At 35.1% G+C, this 20,297-nt stretch overlaps 1 protein-coding gene across 1 annotated transcript in view; it reads right to left on the bottom strand.

Annotated features, from left to right (window-relative positions):
• PAWR (pro-apoptotic WT1 regulator) overlaps positions 1–20,297 on the bottom strand; it is a 118,582-nt gene that overhangs the window by 10,945 nt on the left and 87,340 nt on the right. The gene's annotated exons all lie outside the window — the stretch shown is intronic.

Raw genomic sequence — 20,297 nt, 5'->3', positions numbered from 1 at the left:
AGCCAACTCATTTATAACTAAAGAAGTTAATCATTATTCTAACACAACAAAAAAAATTAAAAAAAAAAAAAAGTTAATTCTTTTGACCAATAACTACTGAGTAGCTGGCTAAGTACCAGACACTGTTCTGGGCATGAAGATATAACAGCAAACAAAGACATGGACTCTGCCTTTCACAGAGCTTTCAGTTTAACACGGAACATAACCAATTATAATAAAGCAAGATGACCATCACAATAAGGTAAGTATAGGGTACTATGACAACTGACAGGAGACTTAATGTAGATTATCTGTGGTGGAAAACCATTTTGTTTTCTTTTTCCATTTTTTAAAAAAATTCCAATCCATCATGGACCAATACACTTTTCTAAATAAAATAAAAACGAACTAGTGGAAAAACAAAAGTTAAAAAGGCCATATAAAATATAAGGTCAATGTTTTATTAGCCATGCCCATAAAATTTTATTTCAATAATATAATTAGAATTAACAGAAAAAAGAATTACATAAAATTGTTTACTTTCATTGAAGTGTGCATATAGGCAATCACCGAAAACAGCCATCACACTAATCATTTCATAATTTTAATTAACCCAAAGTGAGGACTGAAATGGCAATTCTTCATATTAAACACCAATTCACATATTTAAAGTTTTTAACATAATAAGTGAGTTTGTTCCTTGTTTTTTTGTATTACTTACCTACTACTGCATTAAAAGTTACACCAAAACTTAGTGGCTTAAAACAACACATACTTATCATCTCACAATTTCTGTTGGTTAGGAATCTGGAAGCAATTTAGCTGGGTGGTTATGTTTCAAGGTCTTTTATGAGGTTTTGGTGAGGACTACAGTCATCTGAAGGCTTGACTGGTCTAGAGAATTTGCCTTTGAGCTCACTCACATGGCTGACGGCAAAAGGCTTCAGTTTCTAACTGGCTGTTGACCAAAAGCCTTAGTTTCTCAGTATGTAGGCCTCTCCACTGGGCTGTTCACCACATGACAGCTGGTTTCCAGAGACAGACAAGACAGACACTGTAGTATCTGCTATGACCTAATCTTATAAGTGACATACTATCATATCAACCCTATATATACTGCAGTGTGGAAGGGGATTACAAAGATGTAAATACCAGGAGGTAGGGCATCCTGGGAGCTCTCTCAGAGGCTGGCTACCACATTTGCTAAATGACCTATACTAGGTTAGACTGATGACAATGCCACCCATGAGGGATAAGGTATATCTAAACTACTTCTATGTTTTCTTTTAATAGCACCCATAACAGAAAAACTAGTCTCATAGATGTATTTTAACAGGAATAGAAGATATTTTAAATAAAGCAATTTCAGCTCAGGATAGTAATTTTTAACTTTTACCCAAAAATCCAGAAAATGATGCTTTTTAAAATTTGTCTTCAATCCTTCATTGGTAGCCAATATCAATAATTTATCCATCAAAACTATAGTTCAATCCACAATAGTTTAAAAAAAAAAAAAAAGGATTCCTGAGCTATTAATTTCCTATGTACTGGCTTTCTTTTGATAAAAAAAATTCAAAGTGTGTCTTACCAAATTTGTAAATCTGACAAACTTCTTACCAAGTTTGTCTTACCAGTTTGATTTTAACATTTTATAAATGCACACTACAAAAATCATCAACTACTTTACTGATAATTATTACTGTGAAACCCATCATAACAATCTGTGGAACTCTTTCCCAAAATTTCTAACTTTCATTTTTGTCCTTTGATATTATATAACATTAAAAACATCTGACATTCTTTCCTTGCATGGAAGGCTAAGATCATTTTTAAAAAAGAATAAGGCTATCAGACAAATAAGTCTAATTCACGTATTTAAAAAGTTTGGGAACCAAACTGGTTCCTTATCTTGCAAAAACACTAAGCATTCATCCCAAAGTTCAAACACTTTTGTCTGACCATCTCCCTTTGAAAATTACTGTATTCCTTAGCATATGGTAACAGTTGACTGGTTCAGCTTCCAAACTATCATTTATTTTTTTAATCTCAAAAAAAAATTTTTTTTTAAAGATTTTATTTATTTATTTGAGAGAGAGAGAATGAGAGACAGAGAGCATGAGAGGGAGGAGGGTCAGAGGGAGAAGCAGACTCCCTGCCGAGCAGGGAGCCCGATGCGGGACTCGATCCCGGGACTCCAGGATCATGACCTGAGCCGAAGGCAGTCGCTTAACCAACTGAGCCACCCAGGCGCCCTAATCTCAAACTTAATGCATTAGTGTTTAAGCAATTCACACTTTTGTGAACTACTGTTAATTTAGGTGATATAGAAAGTACAGTTTAGTTCAGCTGACAATAGCAAGACTTTCTCAATGAAAGAAGCAGGACATTGATTTACATTATGGCACAAGTTCCAGCATGTTTTTCTTGTCACCATCTCTCTATATAACCAGAACATACTCCTACAAAAGCAAAACAAAACTCCAAACCACATTTGTTGATTTGTTAACCCTTCAAAGTTTTACATAATTCATAATAAGTTGTGTTTGTCAGCAAGGAAGTTGAAAAATAAATTCTGCCTTCATATCAGTCATATTAACAAAATCAATGTATTCATCAAATTGTAACAAAAATTCCTTTCCTACCCTTATTTGTCTAAGAGTCAGTCTTCTGTATCACTAAACTGTTCCTAAATACATCAAGCTATGGTGTTGTCAGAAAGTATTACATAAACTATCTTCTTTGCAATGGATTCATCCAACATTTCCAAACAAACACCTTTCTCTTTTCATTCGTGTGTAGTTGTTTTTAATGTTAGCAACCTGATAATGAGACTTTAAAAGAAACTAAAAAAGCCCTAATGATTACATAAGAAATCCTGAAGATCCACTTCTGTCAGCTTAACTATAATATTCCTTCTTTCAATAATTCATTTGTGGTTGTGAATGTACTTATGTAATACATATAAATGCCACTTAAATTTTGATGGTATTATTGTTGTAGCAGCCAGTACATCACTGCAAATAACCCACTGTGGTTTTAGCACTTCCCCATCAATTATGGGTAAAAATTGAACTCAACACAGGCATTCCTCGGAGATACTTTGGGGTTTGGTTCCAGACCACCACAATGAAGCAAGTATCACAATAAAGAGAGTCAAATGAATTTTTTGGTTTCCCAGTGCATATAAAAGTTATGTTTACACCATACTGTAGACTATTTTTTAAATTTTATATAACTAAAAAATGTTAGGAAGTTTTTTTTTTAATTTTTATTTAAATTCTAGTTAGTTAAAATACAGTTCAATATTGGTTTCAGGAGTAGAATTCAGTGATTCATCACTTACATACAACACCCAGTGCTCATCATAACAAGTGCCCTCCTTAATCCCTATCACCCATCCAGCCCATCCCACACCCACCTCCCTCCCTCAACCCTCAGTTTGTCCTCTATCATTGAGTCTCTTATGGCTTGTTTCCCTCTCCTTTTTTCTTTTCCCCTTTCCCATATGTTCATTTGTTTTGTTTCTTAAATTCCACATATGAATGAAATCATATGGTATGTCTCTTATTTTTCTTAGCATAATATACTCTAGCTCCACCCACATCACTGCAAATGGCAAGATTTCATTCTCTTTGATGGCTGAGTAATATTTCATTGTATGTAAGACTTACTACATCTTCTTTATCCATTCATCAGTCGATGGACATTTGGGCTCTTTCCATAGTTTGGCTATTGTTGATAACGCTGCTTTTATAGACATCAGGGTGCATGTACCCCTTTGAATCTGTATTTTCGTATTCTTTGAGGAAATACCTAGTAGTGCAATTGCTGGGCTCATAGGGTAGTTCTATTTTTAACTTACTGAGGACCCTCCACACTGTTTTCCAGAGTGGCTGTACCAGTTTGCATTCCCACCAACAGTGCACGAGGGCTCCCCTTTCTCCACATCCTTGTCAACACCTATACTGTAGCCTATTAAATGTGCAATAACATTATGTTAAAGAAACAATGTAATCAATGAATCATGGAACACTACATCAAAAACTAATGATGTACTGTATGGTGACTAACGTAACATTAAACAAAGACACAGTGTACATGCTTAAGTTTAGAAATATTTTTTAGGGTGCCTGGGTGGCTCAGATGGTTAAGCGTCTGCCTTTGGCTCAGGTCATGATCCTGGAGTCCCGGGATCGAGTCCCGCATCGGGCTCCCTGCCCTGCGGGAAGTCTGCTTCTCCCTCTGCCTCTCTCTCTCTCTCTCTCATGAATAAATCTTAAAAAAAAAAAAAAAGAAATATTTTTTAAATGCTAACCATCATCTGAACTATCAATGAGTCATAAGTTTTTTGCTGGTGTTGGGGTGGGGGGGTCCATACTACCCAAAGCAATCTACACATACCTCAGTGTTGATGGCTGCTGACTGATCAGGGTGGTGGTTGCTAAAGGCTGGGGTGGTTGTGGCAATTTCTCAAAATAAGACAACAATGAAGTGTGATGTATTGACTGACTCTTCCTTTCACAAACAATTTCTCTGCAGCATGCAATGCTATTACATAGCATTTTACCCACAGCAGAATTTCTTTCAAAATTAGGAGTCATGCTCTCAAACCCTGCCAGTGCTTTATCAACCACGTTTATGTATTATCTAAATCCTCTGCTGTCCTTTCAACAAACTTCACAGCATCTTCACCAGGAGTGAAGAAGAAAACACCCATCTCAAGAAACCACTTTCTCCACTCATCTGTAAGAGGCAACTCCTTATCCAGTAAAGTTCTATCATGAGATTTCAACAACTCAGTCACATCCTCAGGCTTCACTTCTAATTCTAGTTCTCTCATTACTTCTACCACATCTGCAGTTACTTCCTCTACTGGTCTTGAACCTTCAAATTGTAAAAAACACAGTAACTACAAAGTACAAAAAAGCAAGTGCAATAAAACAAGGTAATGCCTGTATAGGAAAACTAATACTTCCCAACAAAACTAGCACAAACTCTTTTGGTCTGTAACTCTTTAAAATTACTTCTATCACCAGCATCATTTGATTTTGCTAGTGTTGAATTCAGAAAAGGTGTTATCTTTTCCTATCAAAAAAAGTCTAGTAAAGCTGGTTTTATTATTTATTAAATAGGATTAAAAATAAGGAATACAAATTTTACTTCTAGATTTAGATATACTAACAAAAGCAGAAATTGAAAAGGATGAAAAAGGTTTTCTATTTGTTTATTTTTATTTAATTATATACTTACATTTTAATTATCCTCTTTATGAAACAAGAATAAATCTGATTAAATTTAATGCAAGATTTTTAAAGTAAATAACTCCTTGTTGTTTTCTTCAGTTCTTACACATTTTGGGTTACAACTAACATAAAAATAACACACATACAGAAGAATATACATTCTTTTCAAGCTCACATGGTACATTCACCAAGACCAACCATATTCTAGACCATAAAACACATATTCACAAATTCAAAAGAATAGAAATCATACAATGTCTGCTCTCAGACCAAAACAGAATTTAACTAGAAATTAATAGCAGAAAAGTAACTGGAAAATCGTAAAATGTGTAGAAATTAATTAATAGACTTCTAAATAACACGAGTCAAAGAAGAAATCTCAAAGAATTTTTAAAATGTTTGAACTGAACAAAAATGAACCCACGACTTAAAATTTGTGGGATGCAATGAAAGCAGTGCTTGTAGAGAAATTTATAGCACTGAATGCATATGATAGAAAAGAAAGAAAATCTAAAATCAGTACTTTTAAGTTTCTGGCTTAGGAAACTGGAAAAGAAAGAATAAACTAATCCAAAGCAAGCAGAAGAAATAAGAATCAGAGCAGATATCAATGATATTGAAAACAGGAAACCAATAAAGAAAATCAATGAAACCAGAAACTGTTTCTTTGAAAAGATCAATAAATTCAAAAGGCCTCTAGCTAGGCTAAGCAAATGAGGGGACACAGATTATTAGTAACAGAAATGAAAGAGGGGACAGCACTAGAGAGTGCATGGACATTAAAAGGAATACTGTGAACAACTCTTCTCACAAATTTAATAACCTAGGTGAAATGGACCAATTCCTTAAAAGATACAGTCTGCCAAAACTCACACAAGAAGGGGCGTCTGGGTGGCTCAGTCGTTAAGCGTCTGCCTTCAGCTCAGGTCATGATCCCAGGGTCCTGGGTTCGAGCCCCACATGGGGCTCCCTGCTCAGCAGGAAGCCTGCTTCTCCCTCTCCCACTCCCCCTGCTTGTGTTCCCTCTCTCGCTATATCTTTCTCTGTCAAATAAATAAAATCTTAAAAAAGAAAAAAAACAACTTCACACAAGAAGAATTAGACAATCTGAATAGGCCTGTATCTGTTAAAGAAATTGAATCAATAATTGATAACCTTCCAAAACAGAAACCACTAGGTCCAGACAGGTTCACTGGTGAATCCTACCAAACATTTAAAGAATTATACCAATTCTCTAAAATCTCTTCCAGAAAAACAGAAGCAGAAGGAGTACTTCCTAACTCATTCTCTAAGGCCAGCATTACCCTAATACCAAAATCAGATGAAGATATCACAAGAAAACTGCAGACTAATATCTCTCATGAATATATAGATGCAAAAATCCTCAACAAAATATTTGCAAATAAAATATAACACTGTATATAAAAAAATATAGGGGTATCTGGGTGGCTCTGTTGGTTAAGTGTCTGCCTACGGCTCAGGTCATCCTAGCCCTACGTTGGGCTCCCTGCTCAGCGGGGAGTCTGCTTCTCCTTCTCCCTCTGCCTGCAGCTCTCCCTACTTGTTCTCTCTTTCTCTCTAATAAATAAATAAAATCTTAAAAAAAATTATATTAAATGGAATTTCCCAGGTATTCAAGGTTGGTTCAACATTCCAAAATCAATTAATGTAAGTGAGAGCTTTCCCCTAAGGTCAGGAACAAGACAGGATGCCTACTCTCACCACTTTTATTCAACATGGTACTGGTGGTCTTAGCCAAAGCAATCAGAGAGCATAAAGAAATAAAAGTCATCCAAATTGATAAAGAAAAAGTAAAACTCTCACTATTTGCAGATGAAATGATACTATATATAGAAAATCCTAAAGAATCTACCAAAAGACTGCTAGAACTAATAAATGAATTCAGTAAAGTAGCAGGATACAAAACCAATGTACAGAAATCTATCGCATTCCTATACACTAATAATAAAACAGCAGAAAGTGAAATTAAGAAAACAATCCCAGGGGCACCTGGGTGGCTCAGCTGGTTAAGCAGTTGCCTTCAGCTCAGACCATGATCTCAGGGTCCTGGGATTGAGCCCCGCATCGGGCTCCCTGCTCAGCCAGGAGTCTGCTTCTCCCTCTGCCCCTCCCACTGCTTGTGCTCTGTCTCTGTCTCTCCCAAATAAATAAAATCTTTAAAAAACAAAAATCTCATTTACAAAAACTGCAACAAAAGCAATAAAATATCTAGGAATACATTTAACCAAAGAGGTGAAAGACCTGTACTCTGAAAATTATAAAACACCGATGAAAGTAATTCAAGATGACGCAAAGAAATGGAAAGACATCCCATGTTCATGGGTTGGGAGAACAAATATTGTTAAAATGTCTATACTACCCAAAGCAATCTACACATTAATGCAATCCTTATCAAAATACCAACAGCATTTTTCACAGAACCAGAACAAACAATCCAAAAATGTCTATGCAACTACAAAAGACCTCGAATAGCCAAAGCAATCTTGAAAAAGAAGAACAACTGGAAGTATCACAATTCCAAGTCTCAAGTTCTATTACAAAGCAGTGGTAATTAAACAGTATGTTACTGACATAAAAACAGATGCATAGATCAATGGAACAGAACACAAAACCTGGAAATAAACTCACAATTATATGGTGAATTAATCTTTGACAAAGGAGGAAAGAATACACAATACAAATGGTGTTGGGACAACTGGACAGCAACAGGCAAAAGAATGAAACTGGACCACTTTCTTTCACCATACACAAAAATAAACTCCAAATGGATTAAACACCTAAATGTGAGACCTGAAACCATAAAAATCCTTGAAGACAGCACAGGCAGTAATCTCTCAGGGCCATAACATTTTTCTAGATATGTCTTTTATAAAGCAAAGGAAATAAAAGGAAAAATAACTACATCAAAATAAAAAGTTTCTGCCCAGCAAAGGAAACAACAGAACTGAATGGGAAGAGATATCTGATATGGAGGACATACCTAACAAATGGTTAGTAACCAAAACATATAAAGAACTGATACAATTCAATACCCCAAAACAAATAATCCAATTAAAAAATGGGCAGAAGACATGAAGAGACATTTCTCCAAAGAAGACATACAGAAAGCCAACAGACACACAAAAAATTCTCAACTTCACTCATCATCAAGAAAATGCAAATCAAAACTACAATGAAATATCACCTCACACCTGGCAGACTGGCTAAAATCAAAAACACAAGAAACAAGTGTTGACAAGGATGTGGATAGAAAGGAATCCTCTTGCACTACTGGTGGAAATGCAAATTGGTGCAACCGCTGTGGAAAACAATATGGAGGTTCCTCACAGAATTAAAAATAGAACTACCTTATGGCCCAGGAATCACACTACTGAGTATTAAACCAAAAAATACGAAAACACTAATTCAAAGGGATTCATACACCCTTATGTTTATTGCAGCATTATTTACAATAGCCAAGATATGGAAGCAGCCCAAGTGTCTATCAATAGATGAAGAGATAAAGAAGAGGTGGTGTGTATATATACAATAGAATATTATCCAGCCATAAAAAAGAACACTGCCATTTCCAACAACATGGATAGAGCTAGAGGGTATAATGCTAATCAAGGTCAGTCAATCAGAAAAGGACAAATAACTATGATCTCACTCATATGCGGAATTTAAGAAAAAAACAAATGAGCAAAGGGAAAGAGAGAGAGACAAACCAAAAAACAGACTCTTAATTATAGAGAGCAAACATGGTTACCAGAAGGGAGGTGGGTGGGGAGATGGGTGTAAAGAAAGGATGAGATTTAGAATACACTTAACATGACGATAAAAAAATAAAAAAACAAAAACAAAAATCAATTAATGTAATCCATCACATCAACAGGCTAAAGAAAAAAAAATCAAATGACCACACCAATAAAGAAAAGCACTCCTTTTCAACCTCTTAGAGGAGTCCTAGCTAATGCAACAAAACAAGAAAATGCTACATGACATCATTGTCTATGTAGAAAATCCAAAAGAATCAAAAGAAAGAATCAACAACAACAAAAAAATTCCTGGAACTAACAAACAATTATAGCAAGGTTGAAGGACACAAGTTTAATACACAAAAGTCAATCAATCAATCACTGTCCTATATACTAGCAATAAACCAGTAGAATTTGAAATTTAAAAAAATATATTGAAAAAAAACTCTGATGAAAGATACCAAAGAAGAACTAAATAAATGTAGAGATATTCTCAGCTAATGAATAGGATGATTCAATATTGGCAAAATGTCAATTTTTCCCAACTTGATCTGTAGTCAATGCAAGCCCAATCAAAATCCCAGCAAGTTATTTTGTATTGACAAACTAATTCTGAAGTTCACACAGAGAGGCAAAAAAAAATCCAGAATAGCTAACACAGTATTGAAAAACAAAGCTGGAAGACTGATTATACCCAACTTCAATACTTAACTATAAAGCTACAGTAACCAAGACAGTGTGGTACTGTTGAAAGAATAAACAAATAGAATAGAACGGATAGGGAGCCCAGACATAAACTCACATAAGTAACCCACAACTGATCTTTGACAAAGGAGCAAAGGCAATACAATGGAGCAAAGATAAAAGATAGTCTTTTCAACAAATGGTGCTAGAACAACTGAACATCCACATGTAAAAAATGAAAAATTAAGACAAAGACCTTAAACCCTTCACAAAAATTAACTCAAAATGGGTAACAGGGGGCGCCTGGGTGGCTCAGATGGTTAAGCGTCTGCCTTCGGCTCAGGTCATGATCCCAGGGTCCTGGGATCGAGTCCCACATCGGGCTCCCAGCTCAGCGGGGAGCCTGCTTCTCCCTCTGACCCTCTCCCCTCTCATGCTGTTTCTCTCTCGCTCGCTCTCTAAAAAATAAATAAAATCTTTAAAAAAAAAAAAAAGGGTAACAGACCTAAATGGAAAATGGAAAACTATAAAACTCTTAGAAGATAACCAACATAGGAGAAAACCTAGAAAACCCTGGTTATGACAATGACTTTTTAGACTCAACACCAAAGGCATAATCTATGAAAGAAATAATCGACAGCTGGGCTTCATTAAAATTAAAAATTTCTACTCTGTAAAGGACAATGTTAAGAAAATGCGAAGGGGGTGCCTGGGTGGCTCAGTCGGTTAAGCATCTGCCTTTGGTTCAGGTCATGATCCCAGGGTCCTGGAATCAAGCCCCATGTCTGGCTTTCTGCTCAGCACGGAGTCTGCTTCTCCCTCTCCTTCTGCCTGCTTCTCTCTCTCCCTCTGCCTGCCACTCCCCCTGCTTGTGCTCTCCCTGCCCCCCACTCTCTCTGTCAGATAAATAAATAAAATCTTAAAAAAAAAAAAATGGGAAGACAAGCCACACTGAGAGAAAATACTTATAAAAGACACACCTGACAAAGAACTCTTAAAACTCAATAAACAATCTTATTAAAAAACAGGCCAAAGACCAGGGAGCACCTGGGTGGCTCAGTCAGTTAAGCAGCTGCCTTGGGCTCAGGTCATGATCCCAGGGTCCTGGGATCGAGCCCCACGTCAGGCTCCCTGCTCAGTGGGGAGTCTGCTTCTCCCTCTCTCTCTGCCTGCCTCTCTGCCTACTTATGCTTTCTATTTCTCTGTCAAATAAATAAATAAAATAAAAAATAGGCCAAAGACCTTAACAGACACCTGTCAAAGAAGATATACAAATGAAAAATTAGCATATGAAAAGATGTTTCATATTATGTCATCAGGGAAATGCAAATTAAAATAATGCACACCCATTAGAATGGCTAAAATCAGAAACAATGAGAATCCCAAATGCTACGGAAGATATAGAACTGTTAGCCTGAAGGTAAAATGGCACAACCACTCTGGAAGAGATTTTGGTAGCTTCTTATAAAACTAAATATACTTTTAACCATACGCTCCATCAATCATGCTTCTTGATATTTACCTGAAGAAAATTATGTCTACACAAAAGTCTGCACAGGGATGATTACAACAGCTTTATTCCTAATTGCCAAAATTTAGAAGCAATCACAATATCCTTTCATAGATCAATGGACAAATAAACTGTGGTATATGCAGACAATGGGATATTATTCAGTGCTAAAAAGAAGCTAAAATGCTTATTACTGTGACAGAAGCCAATATGAATAGACTATATATACTGTATGATTTCAATTATATGACACTGTGGAAAAGGCAAAACTATGGTGAAAGTAAAGATCAGTAATTTCCAAGGGGTAGGGGGAGAGATAACACAGGGAAGGATAAACAGATGGAGTACAGAGGACTTTCAGAGCAGGGAAAATACTCTGTATGCCATAATGATGAATACATGTCTTTCATTTGTCCAAACCCATAGAATGTACAATACTAAGAGTGAACCATAATGTAAACTATGCACTTTGGGTGATTATGATGCCATATGGAAGTTTATCAGTTTTAACAATTGTGCCTCTCTGATGGGGAATACTGATAATGCAGGAGGCTATGAGTGAGGGGAGGCAGGAGATATACTGGAAATCTCTGTACCTTCCCCTCAATTTTGCTGTTAATTTTAAACAGCTCTAAAAAACTTGAGTTAAAAAAAAAATCACACAAGCATCATGGCACTTGAACTAGTTAATATCCTATTCAGAAAGGAGAACACTGATCACGTACTTGGATGTGAGGATGACAATATCAAAATGCAATTTAAGCTTCTAAGTGTTTACTCTTAAGTTCTGTTCTTATCTTGTCATGGGTTGTTAACAACTGAAGCACCATACTTGGAGTAGCACTATGCATGCTAGATAATATTTAAACTCAGACTTAAAAGAGGAATAAGAATGTACAAATATCTACAAACAAAGGGTATGTGGCCCATTTAAGAAAGAGAAAAGTCCAATATGACTAAGGCATGAAACATAAATATAGGCATGGTAAGATACAATCCTTGAAAAGCAGGCAGGAAACCTGAAAACTATTTTATGGAAGAATCTGAACTGGTCTCCAAACTTTATTACATAACCATGTTGGTATGTATCTTTGTCTATTATTTTTATAATGATTTATAATCATATTTTATAAATCATATATTTACATATACTATATACATTATATATAATATAGTTAATATATGTAATATATAATACATGTATGTAATATATATAAAATGATTTACAATATAATCATCCTATTAAAATAATATTATCATCTGTATCACAAAAAATAGAACATAAAGGGATGAAAAGAATTTAAAATTTATGTTTTAATTATTTATGATACAAAATTTTTTGTTTTCCTAAAAACGGACTATAATATTTTTAATGAAAGTATAGTTGAATATGTTTCATTACTTCTTAGGGTCTTACTTTAACACTGTGATACAGAGATTCAAAGAGCTAGTTCTAAGATCAGTTTGCAAATTTGATCTTAAACGGCTATCATAGCAAAAAGACATAAAATAAGAATTTCAATTTTTAAAACCTTTCACTTAAAACTCCCAAATAAGCATATAAGAACAGATCTGATTTTGTATATTTTGCCAGCTGAACAACCATGTGATCATCTTTGTACTTATTTTTTTTTTAAGATTTATTTACTTGAGAGAAAAGAGAGAATGTGTGCGCACACGAGTGGAGGGAGAGAGGGGAAGCAGACTCTCCACTGAGTGCAGAGCCCCACACGGGGCTCAATCCTACAACCCTGAGGTCATGACCTGAGATTAAAAAAGATTTTCTTCTTGCTTACTAACATTATCTTGTGTATCACCCCACCTTGGAGACTAGTTTAGACTTAATTTAAAGGTCACAGGAAGCCATTAAAGTAAGGAAAGTGAAAAAATCATTTAAATAAATGCATGAAAGATAAACAAAACTGGAAGCTGGGAGGCCAGTATGGAGGCTATCACAATAATATGTAAGAGATGGTGATGTCCTTTATTGGTGTATTGGCACTGGTGATATGCAGGAGATATAAACTCAATAGTCTTGATAAATGCCTGAATGTAGAGGAGGTAGTGGAAAAAAAAAAAAAAAAGAAGAACGAGAAGGGTCATAAACAATGTCCAGATTTCTGGCTTGAGCAAAAGTAGATCTTGATGCCAACTACTGAAATCCACCAGGTTTTACAAGTTTACTTTTGAACATGCTGAGTTTGAGATACTTCTGCGATATCTGTAAGTAGGTATTTAAAAGTTGTTGGTTATACAGATACAGAGTCAATGACTTGGCAGTCATTGCTATATGTATAGGCAGTACCAGAAGTCAAAGAAGTAAAGAAAATTTCCGGTACAAATACACAGAACAAAAAGAATAAAGCTGAAGACAGACAGCTGAGTAATACCAACATATAAAAAACAAGTACAGGAAAGGAAAAACTACAAATAAGACTGGGAAATAGCAGCAAAATGGTAGAGTGGAAATCAAGAGAGTAGGGTATCACTGAAGCCATATCATATTATTGAAGGGCATTGGAATAATTTTTAAAAAGCTTTTCATTTAAAAAATCCAATTATCTGCATCAACCACAACATTATTCATGTAGAAATTACAATGCTGACAACCACAAACATAAAAACCTAGAAATATAGATATCCCTTAACAGCTTTGTATTTGCTTGATGCAGAAGCTTAGGACAGTTATTTCAGAAAATTTAACCCATTAACAATTTCTGAAATCCTTCATATTAGGCTTGTCACTACATAAATGATACTATTATACAAATTCAAAACAAGGAATAATTATTACTAAAAAAAAATCAGTGTTTTATCCCCATTGTGTATTAGCTTTATAAGGAATACTGTCAAAATTGTGAATAATAGTTACTTGATCTCTTAACAAATTTAGCTCTTGTTTATTTTAAAAACAGAAATGTTTTCAACCTATATTGAGGGACAGACATGTACAGTGCAAAATATACAGAATAAAAGCCTGTTTCATTAACTCCAAAAAGTTTGTAATATTCTACTAGGAATGTTAACCTAAAGCTCTAACTAATACAATTCCAAAAAGAATCCCCTCTGCCCTTAGCTATTAAAGATATTAACTATAATGTTCAGAAAAGGGAAAAGAATAAAGTGTCTTCAAAGATAAATACTTCATTTACTGGAAGGTTTTCCCCCTCCGGGAATTTTCACATCTTCTGTGGAAAGACTAGGAGGTGTTACGCTGGGGAATAAAACATTGTTATTCTAAAACTATCATGAGAACAAGATTGGCACAGCATTATAAGATTATAGCTAGAGGAATTTTCCACTAAAATAGGTATTTTAAGGCTTAGCAATCAGAAGAAATATGAGACTCATGCGTAAAATCCCACTTTTAGAATGGATATCAAATATTTAGCAGTATTGGATAAACTATGAAATCCTTAATAACCAACAAGTACATGATTGCCCTCCATATTTTTAACATGTTTTGCTATCTTATTCTTTCCCACCATTACTCCCACTCCTTCCTCAAAACAGCCCCTTAACTCTGTGTAGGTCTTCCCTTTCTTCCTTTACACACACACACACACACACACACACGCACGCACAGCAACTAAAGATCAAAATCAAAAACTCTCAGACTCTACTCAAATTGATATGTATTAACTGGAAAAAAAAAAAAGATATGTATTAACTGTAGGAAACAAAAAATGTAAATCACTTATCTCCAGTAATCCCACCAACCCAGAGATAACTGCCGATATATTTTACAACACAGTAGTTCTTAACTTTTTTGGATCACAGCTCCCTTTGAAAATCTGAGGAAACGATAATTATTTATTTATTCATTCATTAATAAACATTATATTCTAGGGGCGCCTGGGTGGCTCAGTTGGTTAAGCGACTGCCTTTGGCTCAGGTCATGATCCTGGAGTCCCAGGATCGAGTCCCGCATCGGGCTCCCTGCTCAGCAGGGAGCCTGCTTCTCTCTCTGACCCTCCCCCCTCTCATGTGCTGTCTCTCTCATTCTCTCTCTCTCAAATAAATAAATAAAAAATCTTTAAAAAAAAAACAACATTATATTCTATTACATATAATTTTAGTAGATTTCAAGTTATGAACACTTGATATATATTATGATACTTTGTTTTGTATCATTCTCTCTGTAGTATGCCCCCCTTTCCCCATTTAACATAAATAGGTAATAATGATCCTATGTAACTGTTTTCTACAGGTTCAGTTTAATGTCTGCATTATAATTATTTATACTATACTAATATGTTATAGCTTATAACCTACCTCATTGTTAGAAATTTAAGCTTTTCCAGTTAGGGGCTATCATACATGCTCACTTCTGGTATTACATATAGTAAATTATCCTAAAGAGATCAAATAGGACAGTTATCTCATCAAATATAGCTGGTTGCTAAATTTCACTACCTGACAAACCCAGAAAACATTCTTCCAGATGGTCACTACATTTGGTAAGAACAGCTAAAATTATACTCTTCATTATTATCTTAACATGTGTCTCCCAAACACCAAGCATAGTACCCTTGTACCTCAGAATTATTCAAAACATATATGACATAAAACATCTATTTTTTTCAGAAGAATTTTTAACTAAGCAATATGAAAAATTTCTGTATATTAAGAATAAATAGGAACCAAAAAATTTACACATGAATGTTCACAGCATACTATATATTACATATCCTAATATAATTCCTATGAGCCAAAAGGTGGAAACACCCCAAATGTCCATTAAATGATGAATGGTTAAATAAAATGTGGTATTATCCAGGCAGGCTACAACACAGATAAATCTTGGCAGATGTTATGCTATATGAAAGAAGCCAGACCAAAAGGCCACATACTTGTATGATTTCATTTATATGCATTACCCAGCATATTCAAATCTATAAAAACACAAAACAGAGTACTGGTTGTTAAAGCTGAGGGGAAGGGAAAATGGTGACTGGCTGGCCATTTAACAGGCATGGGGTTTCCCCTTTTTTTGGTGTGGGGGTAGTTCTGCAACTAGATAATGGTAATGGTTATACAACACTGTTTAAGTACTATCAACCACTGAATTGTATACTTTCAAAGGATAAACTTTATGATATTTGAAGTACCGCTCAAAGCTCTTAAAAGCAGAGATTAAATATGGAAGAGCAAGTTCAGATTAGTGGTTAATTTCCAAGGAAATATAATACATAAAATGCACTTGAAAATAATGTACCAAATGTTATTACATAATTTCTCTTTCATGATTATAAAGATAACCTTAGATTTTGTTGGATTTGAAGATTATAAGAACAAAAGTTATTTTCCCATACTGTAGCCAGAACGACAGTAAAGATAGCTGAGCAAACTCTGTGAAATCCAAAGCCACGTGAAGAGAAGTTACTTTGCAAAACAAAAACTAAAACAAAAAAACTATGTTAAACAAAAAAAATCCAGTTACTGGTAACTTCCAGTTACTTGCGAGTCAAAATAAGCTAAATCATACTCTGAATCAAACATTCTACGTTCTACCCATACTAGACAAATTAATATTACTATGAGGTAAAGCAACATATGTTGATAAGATCAACCAATTAATATGTCTGATCTCACACAAGTCATTAAATTTCACTGTGCCTCAGTTTGTTCATTTGTAAAATGGGGATAATAAAACATCTCCCTCATAAGGCTACCAGGAGAATTAACTGAATTAATGTATAGGGAAAGTACTTTGAATAGTGTATGGTCCATAATAAATAGTATATAAATCTTAGCTAATAATATTTACAGCATAGATAAAAAGTCACAGATCCAAAAGGGAACCATTAGGTCCACAAAATGTACCAGTACCTCAATTACTTTTAAATTATCATTTTTTGATATTCACATTCATTTGTAATATCCATTAACCAGAAAAACCACAACTAGAACATATAGCTATTGTCTGCCTTACAGCATTTGGTAAAATACAGAATATATTAATACAAAAATAAGACATTTTGAGAAGGAATATATTTCCTTAGAAAACACATATAGTCCAAGAATCCTGGTTTCTCTTCAGTTACTGGAAGATACATTTGGTCTTTAGTCTGTAATTCTCACCTTTAAACAATTTGGCTGATTGTTTTGGTTTGATCCCTAAACAGCAAACCAAAGAAATTTCTTGTGACTCAGTGGTTCTCAAAACACATGTGCAATCAAACAAGAACTACTGGTTTTAAAACAATGGTTATAAAGAAAGTGCCATTTAGAAAAAAGCTGCAACATCTTAAATCTTTGCATGAAAATTTTCTGAATAAATTATTCACCTTCTAAACTTAAATAGGTTCTACGTAATTTCCTATGGAAGATCCTAAGAATTAAGTGACAACTAAAGGTTTGAACTTCTTTGTTTGGTTTTCCTGCTCTCGCTCGCTCTCTCTGTCAAATAAATAAATAAATAAATCTTAAAAAATAATTAATAATCTGAAGATACAGTATCTTTTAAAAGTGATCCCTCTTTTTTTTCCAAAAGGAGAGTTATCTGAAATCAAATGGGAAGTTGTGATACCACATATGTGAATGAATGGCTGTGGCTCACACTAAAGTCAGCTGGTAGATGTTTGAGGTGTGTGTTTTGTGTCTTCCTACATGGTTCAGTTGATCTGGGTACAGTTTTCTGTGTTTACCTAGTGTTTCTTTTTTTTTTTTAAGATTTTATTTATTTATTTAACAGAGACACAGTGAGAGAGGGAACACAAGCAGGCAGTGGGAGAGGGAGAAGCAGGCCTCCCACTGAGCAGGGAGCCCAATGTGGGGCTTGATCCCAGGACCCTGGGATCATGACCTGAGCCGAAGGCAGACGCCTAACGACTGAGCCACCCAGGCGCCCCTTACCTAGTGTTTCTGATGAACAAAACTGTGTATAAGCAAACACAAAATTTGTGTTATGGTCAAACTGTTCCCTAATATATCCATTGGGACAAATTTGAGTTTCCAAAAACATGTATTATAGCAGAACTGACCGGAAGAGAATATTGGCTCTTAAGGAAAAGAACTGTAGTCACGTTTTGTTCTAATAAAGAATTGGGGAGCACCTGGCTGGCTCAGTCAGAATAGCATACAACTCTTGATCTCAGGCCCATGTTGGGTGTAGAAATTACTTAAATAAACAAAAAATAAAGAAATTATGGGTCCCCAAAGCAGTTATAATGAGTGTCTCTGTTATATTTATGCTGTACTTCATTGAAAGGGAGAAAGAGACTGCTCTGTTGATATCAGCCATTCTTTTTATTCTTTTTCTTTTTTTCTTTATTTTTTATTCTTATGTTAATCCCTATACATTATATCATTAGTTTTAGATGAAGTGTTCCATGATTCATTGTTTGTGCATAACACCCAGTGCTCCATGCAGAATGTGCCCTCCTCAATACCCACCACCAGGCTAACCCATCCTCCCACGCCCCTCCCCTCTAGAACCCTGATTGTTTTTCAGAGTCCATCGTCTCTCATGGTTCGTCTACCCCTCTGATTTCCCCCGCTTCATTCTTCCCCTCCCGCTACCTTCTTCTTCTTCTTTTTTCTTCTTAACATATATTGCATTATTTGTTTCAGAAGTACAGATCTGAGATTCAACAGTCTTGCACAATTCACAGCGCTTACCAGAGCACATACCCTCCCCAGTGTCTATCACCCAGTCACCCCATCCCTCCCACCCCACCCCCCACTCCAGCAACCCTCAGTTTGTTTCCTGCAATTAAGAATTCCTCATATCAGTGAGATCATATGATACATGTCTTTCTCTGTTTGACTTATTTCACTCAACATAATACCCTCCAGTTCCATCCACGTCGTTGCAAATGGCAAGATCTCAGCCATTCTCTTTAAAACTTAAAAGTTGAAGACACCCGTGTTACATTAACTAAGGAGCAAACCAGAATGCAAAATCATTCATCCATCATGCTCACCGTCATACAAATAAAAAAGCCTAAAAAATAAAGTGGAAGTAAAAAATAAAAATAATGTTAATAATGACTAACTTGGATGGTAGGGTTATGAGTGGGCTTTTCTAATTCAAATCTTCAATAGTGAGGACTGCCTTTAAAAAAAAGAAAACAATTTTTAAATTGTATAAAAATTCTACCCTGATCGTTTTTAGTAACTGCAAAAAATTATAAAGGAAGAAAAGTCCTGATGAAGGTACACACATTATAGTTATAGAAAGAAGTACAATAATAACATGAAACACTACAGATTTAAAATAGGATTTTGCACTTGTGTTTTAGCTAAGATAATGTTTATTCTTTCTAACATTCATATTCTGATATGTCCATGCTCTTTATAAAAGCAAAACCTTGTAGTGCCTGGGTGGCTCAGTCAGTTAAGCTTCAGATTCTTAATTTCAGCTCCAGCTCCTGTCAAGATTATGATCTAACTGACCTTGAGATCAAGCCCCTTGACAAGTTCAGTGGGGAGTCTGCTTCTCTCCCTCTCCCTCTGCCCCTCTCCCCCACTCACTGGCGGCACACACCCTCTCTCTCTCTCTCTCTCAAATAAATCTTTAAAACAAAAAATAAAATGAAAACCTTGTAATATTTCCTCTCTTGTAACTTAACTAATTTCTGCTCAGAGAGAATGTGGTACAACAAAGGGTTCACTGAACTAAAGCCTTTTTCCTCACTTTGGAAAGAAGATACCTGTCCTGCTGCCTGATGGGATTATTGTTGGGGGAGAGGACTTAGAAGCACTTCTGACTCCATAATTACTTAATAAAATAATTAATACTGCATTAAATATATTTGTGAAAACAAAGGGACCAGTTAATTACTATGTGAGAATGATAAAACTTACTATTTGTCTTAACTTGCTTCCCATATTTTTTAATCAGAGTCATTCCTGATGGCTTAATTACATACATAAATAAAAATGGTAAATTATATACCCAGGTTAATCCTGCCCTTTGCAAGTCACGTCTTGCCTTTTTTTTTAAGTGTATGACAGTTTTATTTAGATACCACATTGAGTAGGGTATCTACAAGCACCCATCTAATAACCTGTCTTGCCTTTTTAAAAAAACTTTATTTTAACCAATGTACTATAAACTTAACCAGTAAGCATATTTTTTTTTTCAAAGATTTTATTTATTTATTTGAGAGAGAGAGA

This window comes from Mirounga leonina, unplaced genomic scaffold (assembly GCF_011800145.1).
Source record: "Mirounga leonina isolate KUSES-001 unplaced genomic scaffold, KU_Mleo_1.0 Mir_126, whole genome shotgun sequence".
Taxonomy (NCBI): domain Eukaryota; kingdom Metazoa; phylum Chordata; class Mammalia; order Carnivora; family Phocidae; genus Mirounga; species Mirounga leonina.
Note: the sequence above shows the minus strand (reverse complement) of the source record. Positions and strands in the feature narration are given on the sequence as shown.